Source organism: Gobio gobio, assembly GCF_949357685.1.
Source record: "Gobio gobio genome assembly, chromosome: 6".
In the NCBI taxonomy this organism is placed as follows: domain Eukaryota; kingdom Metazoa; phylum Chordata; class Actinopteri; order Cypriniformes; family Gobionidae; genus Gobio; species Gobio gobio.
In genome coordinates, this window is record NC_137102.1 from 59,331,217 (window position 1) to 59,354,250 (window position 23,034).

At 46.0% G+C, this 23,034-nt stretch overlaps 1 protein-coding gene across 2 annotated transcripts in view; it reads right to left on the reverse strand.

Annotated features, from left to right (window-relative positions):
* Positions 1-23,034, reverse strand: part of pip5k1cb (phosphatidylinositol-4-phosphate 5-kinase, type I, gamma b) — an 86,359-nt gene that overhangs the window by 59,173 nt on the left and 4,152 nt on the right. The window lies entirely within an intron of this gene.

The following is a 23,034-nucleotide window of genomic DNA, read 5'->3' on the forward strand; positions in this document are numbered from 1 at the left end:
ATCACAGAGCTGCCAACTCTCACGCATTGGCCGCATTTGATTGGTTTCACACACCACACCCCCGATTTCTCAAACTGAAGAGTCAACCCGTGTTGCGTTCCACTCCAGTTTTAGACACGCTATTAAAAATAACCCAAGTTGGGTTGAAAATGGACTAACCCAGCAATTGGGTTGGTTTAACCCAGTGAATGGGTCATTTTAACCCGGCGGTTGGGTTAAACGTTTGCTTAAAACAACCCAATTGCTTGGTTAGTCCATTTTCAACCCAACTTGGGTTGTTTTTAACCCAGCATTTTTTAGAGTGTATATATATACACATCTCAGTGTAGGGACCAGAGTGTATATTTACAGTACAGTAATGATGCTAAATGAGCCAAAAAAAATTGCTTTATACACGGCAAAATTTTGGCTGGCCCCACCAAATCTCACTCGAAGGTTTTTGGAAAAGCTGGCAGCGCTGACATCACGCCTGGACTACTGTAGTTCCTGTTCTGTGGCCTGCCTCAAACTGCGATCTCTCGCCTGCAAATATCCACAATTCTGCAGAGAGACTTCCTAGAGGGATCACATATCTCCCATTTTAGCCACTTCACACTGGCTTCCTGTGCAGTTTAGAAGCGAAATGCACCACGGTGACCTTCTGCTAAATCTAAGGGTGGCTGGTCCTCCTCTGCTGCAGGACCCGAACTTAGGAAAAGTCTGCCCTTCACGTCTGCCAGTTTTAAATCAGCTCTTAAATCTTATTGGTTCTCTCTGGCTTTTGATTAAGATTAGTTTGAGCTACTTTTCTTTTTATATGTTCAACGTTTTATTGTATAGCACTTTTGTGTTGCTTTTAAATGTGCTATAGAAATACATTTTGACGATGGATGGATGGATGGATGGATGGATGGATGGATGATAGAGCGACGAATAGACAGATAGAACAACAGATAGATAGATGGATGGATAGATAGAACGATAGATAGAACGATAGAACGACAGACAGACAGACAGACAGACAGACAGACAGACAGACAGACAGACAGACAGACAGACAGACAGACAGACAGACAGACAGATAGATAGATAGAACGATAGAACGATGGATGGATGGATGGATGGATGGATGGATGGATGGATGGATGGATGGATGGATGGATGGATGGATGGATGGATGGATGGATGGATGGATGGATGGATGGATGGATGGATGGATGGATGGATGGATGATAGAGCGACGGATAGACAGATAGAACAACATATAGACAGATGGATGGATAGATAGAACGATAGAACGATAGATAGAACGATAGATAGAACGATAGATAGAACGATAGATAGATAGATAGATAGATAGATAGATAGATAGATAGATAGATAGATAGATAGATAGATAGATAGATAGATAGATAGATAGATAGATAGATAGATAGATAGAACAACAGATAGACCGATGGATGGATAGATAGAACGATAAATAGAAAGATAGAACGATCGATAGTTAAAACGATGGATGGATGGATGGATGGACGGACGGACGGATGGATAGAACGATGGATGGATGGATAGATGGATGATAGAGCGACGGATAAACAGATAGAACAACAGATAGACTGACGGATGGATAGATTGAACGATGGATGGATGGATTTTGGAAGTGGGAAAGTAACCAGACTAGAAAGTTCCACCGGTGATAATCTCACCGTCAGACTGTACTGGGCTGTGATGGGATTAGGGTCAGAGTCAGGACAGTAAACACACACACACACACGCAGACACTCCCTCTCAAACACACACACACACACACCCTAAAACTAGAGTGAACCTGCTCGGTGCTTCACTAACAGCGAGAAATCAGAGTAAAAGAGAAAATAATTCTTCCTTTGTTTGCATCTAATTCCCTCTGAGCAGCTCTTCACGTTTGCTGTTGTGCTCTTTAAGTCTTCAAAGGACGTTTACGAGGTAAAGATGATAAATGAAGCATAACTGAGTCTCGCGAGCAACATCTGAGCATTAACATCTTCATCTGAAGCGCAGCAGCTAAACCTTCTTCTCTCTCATGAAGGTTCACGGTCTCAGTCGTGCATTATAACTGCATCAGATGTGTCCGGGATTCAGCGGGAATCGTCCGTATCACTGGCGGTGTTTATGTTCTCATGTCAGTGAGTTGGGCTGGATGAGACGGCTTACAGCGGAGGAAACGCTAAATAAAGCTCCTGTTCTTACGCAACTAGTGTTTACAACCTCACACACACAGTCATGCTTCTGCCCTGCGTCTGACAAGAAGCTGCATGAACTGAACAAAGAAAACACAGATGTGTCATCGAAGGAGAATGCTTGGAACTCAACTTACAACATCAACAATTGAACAGGGAAGAAAGAAAGAAATACTTTGAGTAAATACCCTATAAGCCCTAGCAACACCCTAACAACACACAGGCAACCACCCAAAACACCCTAACAACACCCTATAGTGATGCCCTAGCAACCACCCAGAACAACATAGAAACCTCCTAGCAATGCTTTAGAAAACTCAACGGAAAAACCTAGCAACCCCCTAACAAAGCAATGACCAAAACACCCTAACAACACCCTAGCAACCGCATAGTGATGCCTCAGCAACCAAACAGAACACCATTGAAACCAGCTAGCAATGCCCTAGAAAACTCAATGGAAAACAATAGCAAACCCCTATCGAAGCACTGGCAACCACCTAAAACACCCTAACAACAGCATAGTGATGCCCTAGCAACCACCCAGAACACCAAAGAAACCCCTTAGCTATTCCCTAGGAACCAAACAGAAAAACTAGAAACCCCCTATTAACAGACCACTGGCAACAACTTGAAAAACCCTAGAAACCGCAGTGATGCCCTAGCAACCACCAAGAACACTATAGCAATGCCCTAGAAAACTCAATGGAAAACACTAGCAAACCCCTAACGAAGCACTGGCAACCACCTAAAACAACCTAACAACAGCGTAGTGATGCCCTAGCAACCACCCAGAACACCATAGAAACCACCTAGCAATGCCCTAGCAACCAAACAGAAAACCCTAGAAAATCGCTATTAACAGACCACTGGCAACCACCCAAAACACCATAGAAACATCCTAGCAACTGCATAGTGATGCCCTAGCAACCACCCAGAACACCAAAGAAACCCCTTAGCTATTCCCTAGGAACCAAACAGAAAAACTAGAAACCCCCTATTAACAGACCACTGGCACTACTTAAAAAACCCTAGAAACCGCAGTGATGCCCTAGCAACCACCAAGAACACTATAGCAATGCCCAAGAAAACTCAATGGAAAACACTAGCAAACCCCTAACGAAGCACTGGCAACCACCTAAAACACCCTAACAACAGCGTAGTGATGCCCTAGCAACCACCCAGAACACCATAGAAACCCCCTAGCAATGCCCTAGCAACCAAACAGAAAACCCTAGAAAATCGCTATTAACAGACCACTGGCAACCACCCAAAACACCATAGAAACACCCTAGCAACTGCATAGTGATGCCCTAGCAACCACCCAGAACACCATAGAAACCCCTTATTTATTCCCTAGCAACGAAACCGAAAACACTAGAAACCCCCTATTAACAAACCACTGGTAACTACTTAAAACACCCAAGAAACCACAGTGATGCCCAAGAAAACTCAACGGAAAACCCTAGCAACCCCCTAACAATGCGCTGACAACAACCCAAGACACCCTAACAACACCCTAGCAACAACCCAGAAAATCATGGCTGAAAGTAAGGCAAAACTGAAATGAAAACATGCCTTGATTATTTTTATATTTAACTACACTTTTAACTGTACTTTACTTCTTAAATGAAACATTTTGAATATCCTGGACTACAATGAAAAGAAGAAATTTAAAACCATTTCAGGGATACTATTGTCACAAACACACACACATATATAGATATCTAGGCCAGAGCATACACCTTTTATCTGTAGGTCTGACACGCTTCCACTGTCTGCACGTGCTGACCCTGCGTCCTCACAGGTACTGCCTCCTGTCCCATATAATCATGATCTCCTGAAAAACCCTGATCTGTGTGGAAATTACATTCTCACTCAGCATTGCTCTCATTTCTCTGAGCATTTCACACATCACTGGACTAATCCAGCCTCTCCACTCATGTTCAACCACACAATCCATCCCAATAACAGCATCACTGGCCATGTAACCGTCCTGACTGGAAGTGCATCTTCATCTGTACTCACCAGAGGACAACATCAAGGACTGTGTTACTCTAAGAACTCACAATTACAGAGACAAACTGAATCAATTCGACACAACAGCAGAGTCTATGCTAGGGCAGCGCTGTGCAGCTTAGGTGTTGTTAGGGTGTTTGGGGTCATTGCCAGTGCTTTGTTAGGGGGTTGCTAGGGTTTTCTGTTGAGTTTGCTAGGGTGTTCTGGGTCGTTGTTAAGGCTTTGTTAGGGGGTTGCTAGAGTTTTCTTTTGAGATTGCTAGGGGGGTTCTATGGTATTCTGGAAGGTTGCTAGGGTGTTGTTAGGGGGGGGGGTTCTATGGTATTCTGGGTGGTTGCTAGGGTGTTGTTAGGGCAACTAGGGTCACTGCCAGTGCTTTGTTAGGAGGTTGCTAGGGTTTTCTTTTGAGTTTGCTAGGGGGGTTCTATGGTATTCTGGAAGGTTGCTAGGATGTTGTTAGGGGGGGTTCTATGGTATTCTGGGTGGTTGCTAGGGTGTTGTTGGGGGGGTTCTATGGAATTCTGGGAGGTTGCTATGGTGTTGTTACGTTGTTTTGGGTCATTGCCAGTGCTTTGTTAGGGGGTTGCTATGGTTTCTTTTGGGTTTGCTAGGGGGGTTCTATGGTATTCTTTTGAGTTTGCTAGGGGGGGTTCTATGGTATTCTGGGTGGTTGCTAGGGTGTTGTTAGGTTGTTTTGGGTCACTGCCAGTGCTTTGTTAGGGGGTTGCAAGGGTTTTCTGTTGAGTTTGCTGGGGCATTGCTATGAGGTTTCTATGGTATAATGGGTGGTTGCTAGGGTGTTGTTAGGGTGTTTTGAGTCATTGCCAGTTCTTTGCAAGGAGGTTGCTAGGGTTTTCTGTTCAGTTTGCTAGGGGGGTTCTATGGTATTCTGGAAGGTTGCTAGAGTGTTGTTGGGGGGGGGGGTTCTATGGAATTCTGGGAGGTTGCTAGGGTGTTGTTACGTTGTTTTGGGTCATTGCCAGTGCTTTGTTAGGGGGTTGCTATGGTTTCTTTTGAGTTTGCTAGGGGTGTTCTATGGTATTATTTTGAGTTTGCTAGGGGGGGGGGGTTCTATGGTATTCTGGGTGGTTGCTAGGGTGTTGTTAGGGTGTTTTGGGTCACTGCCAGTGCTTTGTTAGGGGGTTGCAGGGGTTTTCTGTTGAGTTTGCTGGGGCATTGCTATGAGATTTCTATGGTATTATGGGTGGTTGCTAGGGTGTTGTTAGGGTGTTTTGAGTCATTGCCAGTTCTTTGCAAGGAGGTTGCTAGGGTTTTCTGTTCAGTTTGCTAGGGGGGTTCTATAGTATTCTGGGTCGTTGCAAGGGTGTTTTGGGTCATTGCCAGTGCTTTGTTAGGGGGTTGCTATGGTTTCTTTTGGGTTTGCTAGGGGGGTTCTATGGTATTCTTTTGAGTTTGCTAGGGGGGGTTCTATGGTATTCTGGGTGGTTGCTAGGGTGTTGTTAGGTTGTTTTGGGTCACTGCCAGTGCTTTGTTAGGGGGTTGCAAGGGTTTTCTGTTGAGTTTGCTGGGGCATTGCTATGAGGTTTCTATGGTATAATGGGTGGTTGCTAGGGTGTTGTGAGTCATTGCCAGTTCTTTGCAAGGAGGTTGCTAGGGTTTTCTTTTCAGTTTGCTAGGGGGGTTATATGGTATTCTGGAAGGTTGCTAGGGTGTTGTTGGGGGGGTTCTATGGAATTCTGGGAGGTTGCTAGGGTGTTGTTACGTTGTTTTCGGTCATTGCCAGTGCTTTGTTAGGGGGTTGCTATGGTTTCTTTTGAGTTTGCTAGGGGTGTTCTATGGTATTCTTTTGAGTTTGCTAGGGGGGGTTCTATGGTATTCTGGGTGGTTGCTAGGGTGTTGTTAGGGTGTTTTGGGTCACTGCCAGTGCTTTGTTAGGGGGTTGCAAGGGTTTTCTGTTGAGTTTGCTGGGGCATTGCTATGAGGTTTCTATGGTATTATGGGTGGTTGCTAGGGTGTTGTTAGGGTGTTTTGAGTCATTGCCAGTTCTTTGCAAGGAGGTTGCTAGGGTTTTCTGTTCAGTTTGCTAGGGGGGTTCTATATTATTCTGGGTCGTTGCAAGGGTGTTTTGGGTCATTGCCAGTGCTTTGTTAGGGGGTTGCAAGGGTTTTCTGTTGAGTTTTCTAGGGCATTGCTATGAGGTTTCTATGGGATTCTGGGTGGTTGCTAGGGTGTTGTTAGGATGTTTTGGGTCATTGCCAGTGCTTTTTTAGGGGGTCGCTAGGGTTTTCTTTTGAGTTTGCTAAGGCATTGCTAGGGGGGTTATATGGTATTATGGGTGGTTGCTAGGGTGTTCTGGGTCGTTGTTAAGGCTTTTTTAGGGGGGTGCCAGGGTTTTCTTTTGAGTTTGCTAGGGGGGTTCTATGGTATTCTGGGTTGTTGCTAGGGTGTTGCTAGGGTGTTCTGGGTCATTATCAGTGCTTCGTTAGGGGGTTTCTATGGTTTTCTGTTGAGTTTGCTCAGGAATTGCTAGGGGGGATTCTATGTTAAGTCAAAAGGAGATGAAACAAATACACCCGTAAGCAATCAGATCTCGTTTACATCTCAGCTGTTTCTCCAAGACGGCAATGAGACATATAAAGCAAACGAATTAAATGCAAAACAAATGAAGACATTTGCTAAAATCTCCTGATGCTCAGACACGTCTCCTCCTCTGGAGTTTCAGAGAAATCGAAACAACGCTGCTCAGATTTGTGCATATCTTTATTTCTCTTTAATAATTTTAGGAAAGTCTCCTGAGCTTTATACTCGTACTGCATGGCAACTATTTCTTAGAAGAAGCATCTGAGATGACACTGAATCTCAAATCAAACATACCTGAGCGCTCCATTGAGACTGATAAGCACTCAATAATCTCACTTAATAAATGCACACTTAATAATCTCTGTGGCCTGCTTGTGAACGACGTCTCGTGCTGTGTGTGTGTGGCCCAGCAGTGAAGATGAATATTCATAATCAGCTTCTCTGATCTCAACAGCTGGACGGGTCTCTCCTGCACGCCGTTTAGTTACATAAGCCTTATGTAAAGACAAACGCTCGCTCACAGAAGATGTGCCACACACTTACATGATGATAGGACTCAAAGACGACTGCTTTTGCCTCATCCCTTCAATCCCGCCGGAGCTCGAGCACACGTCAATCACACGACTGCAATATGAAACGAGTGATTTCACTACACATCTCATGTTATGAAGTCAAAATCCATCTTTACACAGAAATATGAAGCTGTTTTCATCATTGATAAAAATCGTAAATGTGTCTTGAGCATCAAATCATATCAGATTTCTGAAGGATCATGTGACACTGAAGACTGCAGTAATGACGCTGTAATAATTTAAACATCGCTCACAATGTTCACCATAGAAACCACCTAGCAATGCCCTAGCAACCAAACACAAACCCAGAAAATCCCTATTAACAGACCACTGGCAACCACCCAAAACACCATAGAAACACCCTAGCAACTGCATAGTGATGTCCTAGCAACCAAACAGAACACCATATAAAGCCCTTAGCTATTCCCTAGCAACCAAACAGAAAACACTAGAAACTCCCTATTAACGGACCACTGGCAACAACCCCAAAACACCATAGAAACACACTAGCAACTGCATAGTGATGCCCTAGCAACCACACAGAACACCATAGAAACCCCTTAGCTATTCCCTAGCAACCAAACAGAAAACACTAGAAACTCCCTATTAACAGACCACTGGCAACCACCCAAAACACTATAGAAACACCCAAGCAACTGCATAGTGATGCCCTAGCAACCACACAGAACACCATATAAAGCCCTTAGCTATTCCCTAGCAACCAAACAGAAAACACTAGAAACTCCCTATTAACGGACCACTGGCAACAACCCCAAAACACCATAGAAACACACTAGCAACTGCATAGTGATGCCCTAGCAACCACACAGAACACCATAGAAACCCCTTAGCTATTCCCTAGCAATCCAAACAGAAAACACTAGAAACCCCCTATTAACAGACCACTGGCAACTACTTAAAACACCCTAGAAACCGCAGTGATGCCCTAGAAAACTCAAAGGAAAACCCTAGCAACCCCCTAACAATGCGCTGACAACAACCCAAAACACCCTAACAACACCCTAGCAACAACCCAGAAAATCATGGCTGAAAGTAAGGCAAAACAAAAATTAATATGAAGCTGTTTTCATCATTGATAAAAATCATAAATGTGTCTTGAGCATCAAATCATATCAGAATGATTTGTGAAGGATAATGTGACACTGAAGACTGCAGTAATAATTTAAACATCACTCACAATGTTTTGTTGTTACGTGAGCAAGCATTAGATTGTTTGCAAGACATGACTCATGTGTTTGTGGGTAAGCTGTGCCATGTGAGCTTCTATAGGCTAATACTGACACATGAGCCGGGGGCTGAGGACGCAATGGCAACACGCAGCTCATGTTCTGATCTTACACAATCGAAGACGTGCTGGAGCGTCTCACATGACCTGAGCGTGATGGACACTTCATTAATCATCACTTGCTGACACTTTATTTCGACAGTCCACTTTAGACATGCTAAAAACTATAAGCAAGTTTGCAACTACATGTCAACTAGCAGTCATTTGAGTATTAGTGGACTGTCGGCTTAATATCTATAACACTCCCAAACAGACTATGAGTAACTACTTAAAGAATTAGTTCACTTCAAAATGAACATTTCCTGATATTTTCCTCACCCTCATCTCATCCAAGATGTTCATGTCTTTCTTTCTTCAGTGGAAAAGAAATGAAGTTTGAGGGAAACATTCGAGGATTTTCCTCCACATAATGGACTTCAATGGGAACCAATGGCTGAAGGTCCAAATCAATGCAGTTTCAGAGGAAGAGCTTCAGAGGCTCTGACCGATCCCAGACGAGGAATTGAGGAATAAACATTGATATAGACTGGGTAAACCCAGCCTGATCTGCCAGTGATTTGATTTCGCCCGGCAACTCAGTCTGGAAACCTGTACATTCATTTCTGCTGCTTCTGTTACACTTTTGCGGGAACCAATCACAGACTGGCTTATCCACCTGGCCCGCTATTGCACTCTAAAAAATGCTGGGTTAAAAATAACCCAGGTTGGGTTGAAAATGGACTAACCCAGAAATTGGGTTGTTTTAACCCAGCGGTTGGGTTAAAACAACCCAATTGCTGGGTTAGTCCATTTTCAACCGAACTTGGGTTATTTTTAACCCAGCATTTTTTAGAGTGTGGAGGGATTATCACGATGACGGATAGAGAAGCGATCAGGAAGCAATGGGTCGATGCCACTGATCTATATAAATGATATAGATCAGTGGTCGTTGCCCGTTGATCACGCCTCTTGTGGTCTGATTGGTTGAAGGACTATCCAATTGACCTATCGGTAAGCCCCTCCCCTCGAACGCCGATGAGCCAATGGCAGTTGAGTATCAGTTGCGCTGGGACCGAAACTCGGACATCTTTAGCTGTCAGCGCCATAGAGAAACATTGGAAAATCCGAAGCTCTCATCGGTTTGATGGTGTTTATGCTACAAAAACGCTCAAATGTCGTGCCTGAGGTACTGTAACACTGACTCCAGGGATCCTGAGAGGATTTTGTGTTTGTCAAACTCTCGTTAAGTTACGATTAAAGTCCCTGCTAACATACAAACCGAAATAACTAACTGTTCTCACGTCATGTAACGTTAACACTGTAAGTAAAAAACACGAAGGTCTACATTTCAGTGGCTCTCCATATTAAACTGGTTATATGAAAATTAATTTCATTTTAGATATGTTTAAGGTCTACATTATGTCTTATAAGGAGGACTCCTATTTTGATGGGTATTATAGTCTCCGGGTAACGAAAGAAAGAGCTCGCACGCAGTTTATCGGAGTTGTTTTGCAGATACAAAGTTCACCAGTTATTAACTGCACCCTCGAAAAAGCTAAGGTCTGTGTATATGTTTGTTTACTGTTAGTTTTATGAGTGTTTTTGTGTAATTTGCTGTGTATGTTAATGGTAATGCCACAGAGAGAGATAGTTTGTGAATGAGACGTTAATGCACACTTCTTATGCTTTGTTTGTTCAGCTCTTACGATGATTTTTTGGAGTGAATAACGATACAATAAACTTGATAAACCATCAGTAAAGTTTGGCCATCATTCGGACGGGATATACGCTACAATCTGTGTCCAAAAACATCTTGGGATAAGGTTTTCACACTGACAGCTGTTCCTTGTAAGATATAGCAACTCCGTTTGTTTGTCCGAGTTAGCAACAGTAACTAAGGGGGGCGGGGCTTACCAATAGGTCAATTGCGTACAGAGTCATTTAATTTATTTGCGTTTATGCTCGCATGTGGAGTAGAAAATACAGAGCAGACTCCCCAGACAAATGTTCAATCTTAAATTGAGCTTGGTCTGGTGATAGCCAGACAAACATTGATATACTTTATAACCTAAATCGCTAATCTCTGCGACACACCACGGATTTCGTAATAATGTCGGAAAGGTCACGTGACGTTGGCGAAAGTACCGCCCCGTGTTTACAAAGCAAATGTGTGAAGACTAATAAAAACATCCTTATAAGATAACCTCTTGAAATAATTTAAATGTGAAAGTAAAAAAAAAAAAATAATTAAACAGATCGATTGAATGCACTTAACATGTTTGCTAACGAAATTAACCAATTAAAAGCCATTTGTGTGGTGTGGCTTTTGTGTTCATGGTTAATTCAAGTGCTAGTCTAATTTCAACATAGGAGACGTTTGCTAGCCTCGGTCTTTCATTAACATTCATTTGTGTACAGCCTACATTACAAGAACTGTCCTGGACATTTTCCAGCCGGAGGTGTTTTCCAAGTGCAGACAGGAGGCAGACACAGGTGTTAACAGGAATGGGAGTTTATTGACCACAGTAGAGCATGAGAAGTGGAGCAGGTGAGTTAAGCGGTTGATGGTAGTAAGGAAGGTGATATGAGTGAGAGAGTTACTGTCTTTTGCATAGAGGGTAGAATGACGCTGGAGCCTGGAGATTGCTGGAGACTGGAGATCGCTGGAGCCTGGAGATCGCTGGAGCCTGGAGATCGCTGGAGACTGGAGATCGCTGGAGCCTGGAGATTGCTGGAGACTGGAGATCGCTGGAGACTGGAGATCGCTGGAGGTCAGAGGGACGGACAGGAACACACCCACACAGCAGACAGGAAACACAGAAGGAGGGATACACGCTGGAGACAGGTAGTATCGATAGGAGAGTCCTTGAGGTAAGCATAGGTAGCAGTATATGCGAACGAGACCGGACGTGGAGTGCTGTGTGCGTGTGCTTCTTATAGTGCTGGTGATGAGTGCCACGATGAGGTGCAGGTGATAGTGATCAGTACTCTGGGGATGGAGCGCGCTGTGATTGGTGAAGGGTGGACCCTGACGTGTCTGTGACAGTACCCCCCCCTCCACGGCCCGCTCCAGAGGGCCGAGAACCCCGACGCCGTGGTGGTCGTCCTCTACCCCGCGGAGCTGGCTTCTCAGGATGACTGTCGTGGAATGTCTGGAGTAAACTGGGATCTAAAATGTCATTCCTTGGGACCCAGGAGCGTTCCTCGGGACCATATCCTTCCCAATCCACAAGATATTCCAGCTGACCACCGCGACGTCGGGAGTTCAAGATCTCATTGACCTTGTAGGCCGTACCGTCCTCCAGGATGAGTGGAAGGGGGGGTTCGGCGGGAACTACGTCAGGTCCTGTGGGGGAAACAGAGGGATGGTGAGCTTTGAGTAGTGAAACATGGAAAGTAGGATGAATACGATACCCTTGTGGCAGACGGAGTTGATATGTGACCGGGTTGACCTGCTTGATGATGGGGAACGGGCCAATGAACCTGGGACTCAGCTTTTTGCAAGGAAGACGCATTCTGATGTCTCGGGTAGAAAGCCACACCAACTGACCAGGTTGGAAGACGGGGGTGTCAGAACGCCGAAGATCCGCGACCATCCTGCGTCTGTGCAGGGCCCGCTGCAACTGATGATGGGCTGAGTCCCAGACCCTCTCGCTCTCTCAGAACCAGTAGTCCACAGCAGAAACGTCGGAGGGTTCCCCATCCCAGGGGAACAGTGGAGGTTGGAAGCCGAGTACGCATTGGAATGGGGTGAGTCCAGTGGTCGACTGCTTCAGGGAGTTTTGGGCGTACTCGGCCCAACCTAGGAACTGGTTCCAAGAGTCCTGGTGGTCATGACAGAAGGTACGTAGGAAGCGGCCAATTTCGTGTACCTTCCTTTCTGTCTGCCCGTTCGACTGTGGATGGTACCCCGACGTCAGGCTAACGGCCACACCTAGGAGCGAGAAGAACGATCTCCATACTCAGGATATGAACTGGGGACCTCGGTCAGATACTATATCTTCAGGTACTCCGAAGTATCTAAAAACCTGATTGAAGAGTGTTTCAGCTGTTTCCACGGCAGTAGGCAGACCTGGGAGTGGGATCAGACGACATTTCTTGGAGAACCGATCTACTACCACTAGGATGGTGGTATTACCGTCTGAGACCAGCAGGTCAGTGATGAAATCTACTCCTAGGTGTGACCATGGGCGTTCTGGAATGGGCAGAGGAAGGAGCTTACCAGCTGGAAGATGACGTGGAGACTTGGAAATGGCACACTCCCTACAGCCCTGCACGTACCTTCTGACATCCTTTGCCATCCCTGGCCACCAGAAGCGTTCTTTTAGCAACGAGAGGGTTTCATTGACCCCCGGGTGACCAGTACCGAGTGACGTGTGAGCCGAGTGAATGGTGGGAGTGCGTCGTGTCCGAGTGAGGTACAGCAAGCCAGGTGGACAGCCCGGCGGAGGGTTCGTGGAGGCATTGGAGGAGGGAATGGTTTCTTCGGACCAGGTAATAGGACTTACAATGAGGGAGCTTGGAATAATGGGTTCTGGTTCTTCGATCTGTTCGTCAGGGGCATGAAGACGGGAGAGAGCATCAGCTTTAAGATTCTTGGTACCGGGACGATAGGAGATGGTGTAATTGAAGCGGGAGAAGAACAGGGCCCAACGGGCTTGTCTGGGGTTTAGTCTCTTGGCTGATCGAAGATACTCAAGGTTTTTATGATCAGTAAGCACCAGGAACGCATGTTTGGCTCCCTCCAACCAATGCCTCCACTCTTCCAAGGCAAGCTTGACTGCGAGAAGTTCCCTGTCACCGATGGAGTAGTTGACCTCTGCCGGGCTGAGCTTGCGGGAGAAGAAGGCGCATGGGTGGAGTCTACTTGGCGTCCCCTGCTGCTGAGACAACACCGCTCCCACTCCGGTTGTGGAGGCGTCCACCTCCACGACGAAGGGCTTTTCCGGGTCTGGATGGACTAGGAGGGGAGCGGTGGTGAAGGCTTTCTTAAGGTGGCAGAAGGCGTTGGTGGCTGCCGGGGTCCAGGACAGAGACTTGGGCTTGTTGCGTAACATACTGGTGAGTGGATGAGTGATGGAACTGTAACCTTTGATGAATCGTCGATAGAAATTGGAGAAACCTAGGAAGCGCTGGAGTTCTTTTATAGTGGTGGGTTCTGGCCAGGTTGTGATGGATTCCACCTTCCTCTCGTCCATCCGGATGCCACTGTGATCAATGTGGTATCCCAGGAAGGAAACTGAAGATTGGTGGAAAGAACACTTTTCGGCCTTGAGGAATAGATGGTACTGACGTAGACGGTTGAGGACCTCCGCAACGTGTTGGCGATGTTCGGCCTGGCTCCGGGAGTAGATGAGGATGTCGTCGATGTAGACTAGGACGAATCGATGGAGAAACTCCCGGAGCACCTCATGGATGAAATCCTGGAATACGGAGGGGGCGTTTACCAATCCATACGGCATGACGAGGTATTCATAGTGACCAGTAGGGGTAATGAAGGCAGTCTTCCACTCGTCCCCCTCACGTATCCGGATGAGGTTGTACGCGCTGCGGAGGTCCAACTTGGTGAACACAGTGGCACCACGGAGGTGTTCGAGGGCTGCTGGGACGAGAGGAAGGGGATATCTGAACTTCACTGTGATCTTGTTGAGGGAACGATAATCGATGCATGGCCGCAAGCCTCCTTCCTTTTTTGCCACGAAGAAGAAGCTGGACGCAGCAGGGGAAGTAGACGGCCTGATGTAACCTTGGTCGAGGGCTTCCTGGATGTATTCCTCCATGGCCTTCTCCTCCGGGATGGATAGTGGGTATATCTTACCCCTTGGTACTGGTTCACCCGGAAGCAGGTCGATGGCACAGTCCCATGGCCGGTGTGGAGGCAGCTTGGAAGCCCGTTGCGGGCAGAAGACATCGCTGAAGGGGGTGTAACACTTAGGAACATCAACAGAGCGTTGTTCAACTGGACTTTTGATGGATGTGGCACAAAGAGTCAGATCAGGCAGAGATGAGGATGGAAGAGGAAGTTCAGTCAGACATTGTGAGAAGCAAGTGTCGCCCCACTTCAGGATTTCGCCCGTTTTCCAGGAGATGGTAGGGTTGTGCTGCTCCAACCAGGGGCGCCCCAGAACCACGTCAGCGGTGGAATCCTCCAGAACCAGCATGTGAGCCTCTTCCCGATGTAAAAGCGCAACCTGGAGAGTGACTGGTCCAGCCACGGTACGGACGTGCTTGCGACTAAGGGGTCTTCCGGTTATTGAGCTGATCCTGTAGGTGGTCGGGGACGGAGTGGTCTTGAGGCGTAACTGGCGGCAGATGGCACCGGAGAGGAAGTTGCCGGCTGACCCCGAGTCGAGGAGCGCGACCACTGAAAGGGAGACATTAGCGGCAGTAAGGGTGACGACAATGGTGAGTGGTTTCATTTTATGATCAGCAGGAATAATGGCACTCACCATGGGTCGCGGAGGTCGGGTGGGGCATGCAGCTATGACATGCCCAGGTTCACCACAATACAGACAGAGACGTAGGGTCAGCCGACGGCGGCGTTCTTCAGGGGTTAGTCGGGAGTTCTCTAACTCCATGGGTTCGTGGGCTGGTTCTGGGGAGCTGACGGGTTCGGATCGGCGAAAGGGCACGTTGAAGGGAGACTGGTCCTGGTGCTCTTGGATGCACGCCTGCATGCGAGTGGCACAGCGAATGGAATGCTGGATGAACTTCTCAAGGCCGATGGAGTCCTCGCATGCAGCGAGATGCAGCCGTACCCGAGGTTCCAATCCTTGCCGAAATGTAGTTATCAGCGCCTGTTCATTCCATCCGCTGACTGCTGCAAGCGTTCTGAATTGCAAAGCATAATCGTAAATAGACAGGGATCCCTGTTTTAAATTATAAAGTTTCTCACCAGCTGACGAATCTGTGATAGGCTTACCAAACACCTCCCGGAAGTGGGAAATGAACGCTGTATATGATTGCGTTGCCGCACCCTGTTGTGACCAGATGGAATCGGCCCACATCAATGCTTTGCCGCTGAGCTGAGAGATAATGAAGGCTATCTTGGAAGTGTCGCTCGGGTACAAGTGCGGCTGCATCTCCAGGACCAGTGTGCATTGCAGCAGGAAGCCACTGCAATTCTCCGCTGATCCTGAGTAGGGCGCCGGTTTGGCCATGAGACTAGCATACGGAGGTAGTGAAGGAGGGTTGTTGACAGATGGGTTGGTGTTCGCTGGTGCAGGTGAATGGACAGTAACTGGAGTGGGTTGTGGAGGAAATGTGCGCCGAAGCGCATCTACCAATTCCTGGAAGGGATCCGGTTGGCTCATACTGGGTCTCGGTTAAGGTCCGGTCTTTTGTTACATATAGACAGGAGGCAGACACAGGTGTTAACAGGAATGGGAGTTTATTGACCACAGTAGAGCATGGGAAGTGGAGCAGGTGAGTTAATGGTTGATGGTAGTAAGGAAGGTGATATGAGTGAGAGAGTTACTGTCTTTTGCATAGAAGGTAGAATGACGCTGGAGCCTGGAGATTGCTGGAGGTCAGAGGGACGGACAGGAACACACCCACACAGCAGACAGGAAACATGGAAGGAGGGATACACGCTGGAGACAGGTAGTATCGATAGGAGAGTCCTTGAGGTAAGCATAGGTAGCAGTATATGCGAACGAGACCGGACGTGGAGTGCTGTGTGCGTGTGCTTCTTATAGTGCTGGTGATGAGTGCCACGATGAGGTGCAGGTGATAGTGATCAGTACTCTGGGGATGGAGTGCGCTGTGATTGGTGAAGGGTGGAACCTGACGTGTCTGTGACAGCAGCATTAAAGGGATAGTTCACCCAAAAATTAAAATTAGCCCATGATTTACTTACCCTCAAGTCATCCTAGGTGTATGACATTCTTCTTTCAGACGAATAAAATCGTTATCTTTAAGTGTTAAGTGTATAAAAGTTATATTAAAAATGTTCAGGCTAATCCAAGCATTATAATAGCAGTAATAGTTGCTCTGTTTTCGAAATCCATAAAAAAAATGCATCTGTCTGTCATATAACTGCTCCACGCGGCTCTGGGGTGTTAATAAAGGCCTTCTGAAGCCAATCGATGCGTATGTGTAAGAAAAATATCCATTTATAAAAATGTATTTCATTTTTTTCAATGGCTCTGCATCAGCCGTCCCCGCGCCATCACTTTCAGCGAATAAGGTCAAAATACATGCAAAATACCGGTGCGATCATAGATATATACATAGATTCCTCATTAGTGCCTGCGCGGATCGGTCGAATGAGGCATCTACGTATATATATATCTGTGATCATGCCAGTATTTTGACCTTATTCGCAGGAAGTTATGGCGCTGGGAATACTAGATGACATTCGTCTTATAAGAGGTAAAAAAATAACAAACACTGTTGGGTTTCTCGCAGAAACCGATCGTTTCGTGTCTTTAGACATCAATGTGTCGCCACGAGCCGCATGGTTTAATGAGGATTCGTATGTCTGTGTGTTTTTACTCTCACACTCTAAAATATCCCCATTGACATGCATTATACGACTATCACACTGCAACGGTTGGAGTTTAAAATCTTCATTTGTGTTCTACTGAAGAAACAAACACACCTACATCTTGGATGCCCTGGGGGTAAGCAGATAAACATAAATATTTCAATTTTGGGTGAACTATCCCTTTAATGCGGTGTTGTTTTGAGCAAATGAATTGTATTCCCGGTGAAAAACAAGCGTTCTAGAGCGAAAATGTTGTCTATAAATAATGTTGTGCGACTTCTTATCAAACCGGCCACAGAAATGATCAACCTCTCCTCCATTTTGCTTGGGAATTAATGTGGTCGGAACCAAAGTTTACAGCACTGCGTTCTCTGGAATCCTCTCAAGCGGAGCACTTCTACATTCCCATTGGTTGCCACCAAACCGCGTCATAGCCCATTACCATAAATTTGAGCCGATTTCAACTCTCCTCGAGAGACGTGCCGTGCCTGAACGCACAGTAAGTGATGTAGTTCTTCTCAATGACATCTCATTTACTTACAATCAGGGCCTAAAACTAACTTTTTGCTACACCTGCCAATGGCTGGTGTTTACCAGGGAAAAATAACTACCAACCATGAAAAGCAGTTATGACAGCACAATTTTAGATCCCAGTGAAAATGCAAGACATTTAACTCTTTCCCTGCCAATGAGGAGTTTTTCTGGCTTTCCGTGTTTTCAGTGTTATACGTTAGCAGGCGCTATTACACATCTTCTGAACGAGTACAGAATCTGATCAAAACACAGGCGAAGAAGCAGCAGAAACAAGCGATCCCATATGTAATCATATGCATATTTAAAATAACGTGATCATCAACATTAAACAGCACATATATCAGTTGACCCAGTGAAGCTTTGGGGTGTTGATGTTTTGATCAACGCTCTGGGTGTAGACAAAAACATGACTTTCTCAGCTTTTTGCTCAAAATGTTGCTTTTTTTAATGAAACTTAATTATCAAGTGTTGATAAAAAAGAATGCATGAAGCTGGAATAAAACAGAGGGTTTGTTCTTTCTTTTGACATATTGCATGTTCAGATATTCATACAACAAAATATTGTGGGGGCCATGAAACTTTTGTGAAAATGATCAAAAACGCTAGCAACTTTTTTTTTTTTTTAAATCAGGGAAAGAGTTAATAATAAAGTAGTCAAATGTAAAATAACACTAGTTTTAGTCTTATACATTACATTTAGATTGGTCTCTTTTTAAGGATTTAGGATTTAAGGATTAAACTTCAGTCTACGCTCCAAAACATGTGACAGTGAAAGTTTCAAAACGTGAATAAATGGATAATAACGACTGCACAAATATAATTGAGTAAATCCCCTAAAAATACAAAATATTAAATAAAAAACATTATCAAACTAAAACTATAGTAAAATGTTCAGTCGTTTTTGACCGACACACAAACAGTAACAGGAGAAATGTAACTTTACTGTATATTATATGGAATGTATTTGGCAGGTTTTGTATGAATAAATCAAAAGTAGAGCTGTGCACTTAATCAAACGACTGAACACTGAAGCACATTAGTATGTGTACAATAATCTTGTGTGCAGTGAATCTGGAAGAGCCCGCAGCATGTGTGTGTGTGTGTGTGTGTGTGTGTGTGTGTGTGTGTGTGTGTGTGTGTGCGTGCGTGTGCGTGCGTGTGTTTGCACGCAAATCTGTTGTTCAGGTATGAGCATGTCTGTTTGCCAGAGATCTGCACGCTCAGCGCTGAGTTCAGGTTCCCTATTGAGTCTCAAACAGCCTGAGCCTCCATTCAGGAAACCTGGGTCACAAAAAACAAATAATCATGAATATACTCTTTTTTTATTGGCCCCTTTGGTTCCATGAAGAACCTTTAAAGGTCCAGTTTTTCGTGTTTTTTTGAAGCTTTGATTGTGTTTACAGTGTGCAATATAACATGTGTTCATGTTTCATGTGTAAAAAAACACAGTATTTTTCACACAATTTACTTATCTGTATACTGCTGTTTTCACTGTCCTAAAAACGGCCTGAGAATTTCCTCGTTCTATGAAGTCCCTCCTTCAGAAATACGTAACGAGTTCTGATTGTGCCAGCGGTTCCCGTGTTGTGATTCGACAGCAGCTTAGCGCACGTTACCGGAAAGGTCACGCATAAGGTCAAAGGTCTTACCATAACGGGGAGATGAACGCGCTCAAACTACAGCCCCTGAAGGCCAAACAAAGGTGATTTGACTCCGGGATGAAAATAACAGCGTCTGAACGACATGGCGACAAACGCAACCGAACCGAACCGAACGCAACACTTCCTCTTCTCCACGAGGGAGCAACAAGACCACGCCCCCTTTTTCGCGTATTCTTGTGGGCGGAGGTTAGTCGACAAACTGCTCTACTGATGTCATTAAAGCAGGAAATACCAGGATGTAGAACAAACCGGCCGTTCGCTGTAGGCTTTGAAAGGGAACTTCTGTTAAATAAAATATCTCGCTTGGCATTGAACTTTGAGCTTTATAATTTTACAGGTATTATTTATGCTCTAACAGCAACATTACACACTAACTAAAGTTTGAAAAATGGGATCACGAAGAACAGGACCTTTAAAACCCATGGAATCATTCCATTGCATTAAAGTCCCTGTAAAGGCAATTCTGAGATTTTTTTCTAAACACATTATAAATGTTAGAAATGTATTGCTGAAACAAATTACAAAGACTGTGAACTATGTAGTACTGAATTCAGAAGTTAGACCGTTAAACAGTTTTTCACCGTTGCTGTGTTCAGGATATTCTGGGCGGGGCTAAAACGGTGGCTCGATGACGCACTGGAGCCACAGAGCCTGGCTCCTCCCCTAACACGATCAGAACTAGAGCACATTCTCAAATTTCGCATCAGTTTGCCCGCTCGATCGCGAGTTACTGTCAGTACCGTTAGTTACTATAGTCTACAACTTACAAAACAAACACGATGATCAAGAAGAGGTGGATTAATTTTGTGAACAGCCATCTTGATGGAGAGCTGAGGATAACTCAGAACACATGTTTAGTTTGGACTTTACAGGGACTTTAAAGGTTCTTTAGATTAAACACCGATCAGGCATAATAGTATGATGATGTTGGCAGCAGATCCTTTAAGTCCTGTAATATGCAAGATGTGCCTTCATGGATCGGACTTGTTTGTTCAGCTCATCCCACAGAAGCTCATCTGTTTGATCCAGCCTTCGCTCCACACGTGCATCAATGAGCCTCGGCCACCCATGACCCTGTGGCCGGTTCTCCACTGGTCCTTCATGACCCTGTGGCCGGTTCTCCACTGGTCCTCCATGACCCTGTGGCCGGTTCTCCACTGGTCCTCCATGACCCTGTGGCTGGTTCTCCACTGGTCCTTCATGACCCTGTGGCCGGTTCTCCACTGGTCCTCCATGACCCTGTGGCTGGTTCTCCACTGGTCCTCCATGACCCTGTGGCCGGTTCTCCACTGGTCCTTCATGACCCTGTGGCCGGTTCTCCACTGGTCCTCCATGACCCTGTGGCCGGTTCTCCACTGGTCCTTCATGACCCTGTGGCCGGTTCTCCACTGGTCCTTCATGACCCTGTGGCCGGTTCTCCACTGGTCCTCCATGACCCTGTGGCCGGTTCTCCACTGGTCCTCCATGACCCTGTGGCCGGTTCTCCACTGGTCCTCCATGACCCTGTGGCCGGTTCTCCACTGGTCCTCCATGACCCTGTGGCCGGTTCTCCACTGGTCCTCCATGACCCTGTGGCCGGTTCTCCACTGGTCCTCCATGACCCTGTGGCCGGTTCTCCACTGGTCCTCCATGACCCTGTGGCCGGTTCTCCACTGGTCCTTCATGACCCTGTGGCCGGTTCTCCACTGGTCCTCCATGACCCTGTGGCCGGTTCTCCACTGGTCCTTCATGACCCTGTGGCCGGTTCTCCACTGGTCCTCCATGACCCTGTGGCCGGTTCTCCACTGGTCCTCCATGACCCTGTGGCCGGTTCTCCACTGGTCCTTCATGACCCTGTGCCCGGTTCTCCACTGGTCCTTCATGACCCTGTGCCCGGTTCTCCACTGGTCCTCCATGACCCTGTGGCCGGTTCTCCACTGGTCCTCCATGACCCTGTGGCCGGTTCTCCACTGGTCCTCCATGACCCTGTGGCCGGTTCTCCACTGGTCCTTCATGACCCTGTGGCCGGTTCTCCACTGGTCCTCCATGACCCTGTGGCCGGTTCTCCACTGGTCCTTCATGACCCTGTGGCCGGTTCTCCACTGGTCCTCCATGACCCTGTGGCCGGTTCTCCACTGGTCCTCCATGACCCTGTGGCCGGTTCTCCACTGGTCCTTCATGACCCTGTGCCCGGTTCTCCACTGGTCCTCCATGACCCTGTGGCCGGTTCTCCACTGGTCCTTCATGACCCAGTGGCCGGTTCTCCACTGTTCCTCCATGACCCTGTGGCCGGTTCTCCACTGGTCCTTCATGACCCAGTGGCCGGTTCTCCACTGGTCCTTCATGACCCTGTGGCCGGTTCTCCACTGGTCCTTCATGACCCTGTGGCCGGTTCTCCACTGGTCCTTCATGACCCTGTGGCCGGTTCTCCACTGGTCCTCCATGACCCTGTGGCCGGTTCTCCACTGGTCCTTCATGACCCTGTGGCCGGTTCTCCACTGGTCCTCCATGACCCTGTGGCCGGTTCTCCACTGGTCCTTCATGACCCTGTGGCCGGTTCTCCACTGGTCCTTCCTTGGAGCACTTTTGATAGAGACTGACCACTGCAGACCGGGAACACCCCACAAGAGCTGCAGTTTTGGAGATGCTCTGACCCGTCACAATCTGGCCGAAACTCGCTCAAATCCTTACGCTTGCCCATTTTTCCTGCTTCTAACACATCAACTCTGAGGACGAAATGTTCACTTGCTGCCTAATATATCCCACTCACTAACATGAGATCATCAGTGTTATTCACTTCACCTGGTCATAATGTTATGCCTGATTGGTGTAAAATGGTACCTGTTCACTGGACGGTTTCTTTATGGCATCGCTGAGAAAAAACACTTGGCATGGAACCTTTATTTTCAAGAGTTTAGGAATAATTTTTGGTTTGGCTTGAACCATTTCTTTCTTAGTGTAAAGAACATTTTTAAAATCAAAAGAATCTTTTTAATATTTGCATAACCAAAGATGCCCACTAAGAGCCTTTATTTTGAACCCTGTTCTGCTGCTCACGTGTCGGTAAAAATGACAGATTGATGTTTTTTTATTTCAATGAAATGATTGTCCTATATTTTAGTTTGATAATGTTTTATATTTAACATTTTTGGGGGATTTTAATGGCGCTAAATTATATTTATGCAGTTGTTATAATCCATTTATTCACTTTTTGAGCAGAATTTGCCACTTAAACGGTCATAAATCTTGAACGTTTTAGAGCACAGACTGAACTTTGGTCTCTTTTTAAAGACAACACATGCCTTAAAAAAACCACACATAACTTGAAATTATAACATTTTACATTTATTGTTATGACAACGAAATATATATACTTTCCAAAACACGTTTTACTCTTAAAACTGCGAGAATGTCAAAGCCATAAATCTAAACAAGTTGAGTTCCAAATTTGAGGTTGAAATTTCAAAAAATATAGCTGAACTTAGCCCCGCCCACAACATTCGAGGGGAAGTTCGGTCTGGACTTGATCCGTTGTGGAGCAACTATGCTGGAACCAGAGCTGTTCCGACCAATCAGATTGTCAGGGCGGGCTTTAGACGATGATGGACAGATGATCAACAATAACGACATCATCCACGTCACCAAAGAGGCTTGAGTTAAATTCAGGGGCGTAACGTAATTACAAAATTATAACATCTCAAATACTGAAATTAATTAAAACATTTATTTTTACAGTCTATGGTTTTTGCATAATGCCTGA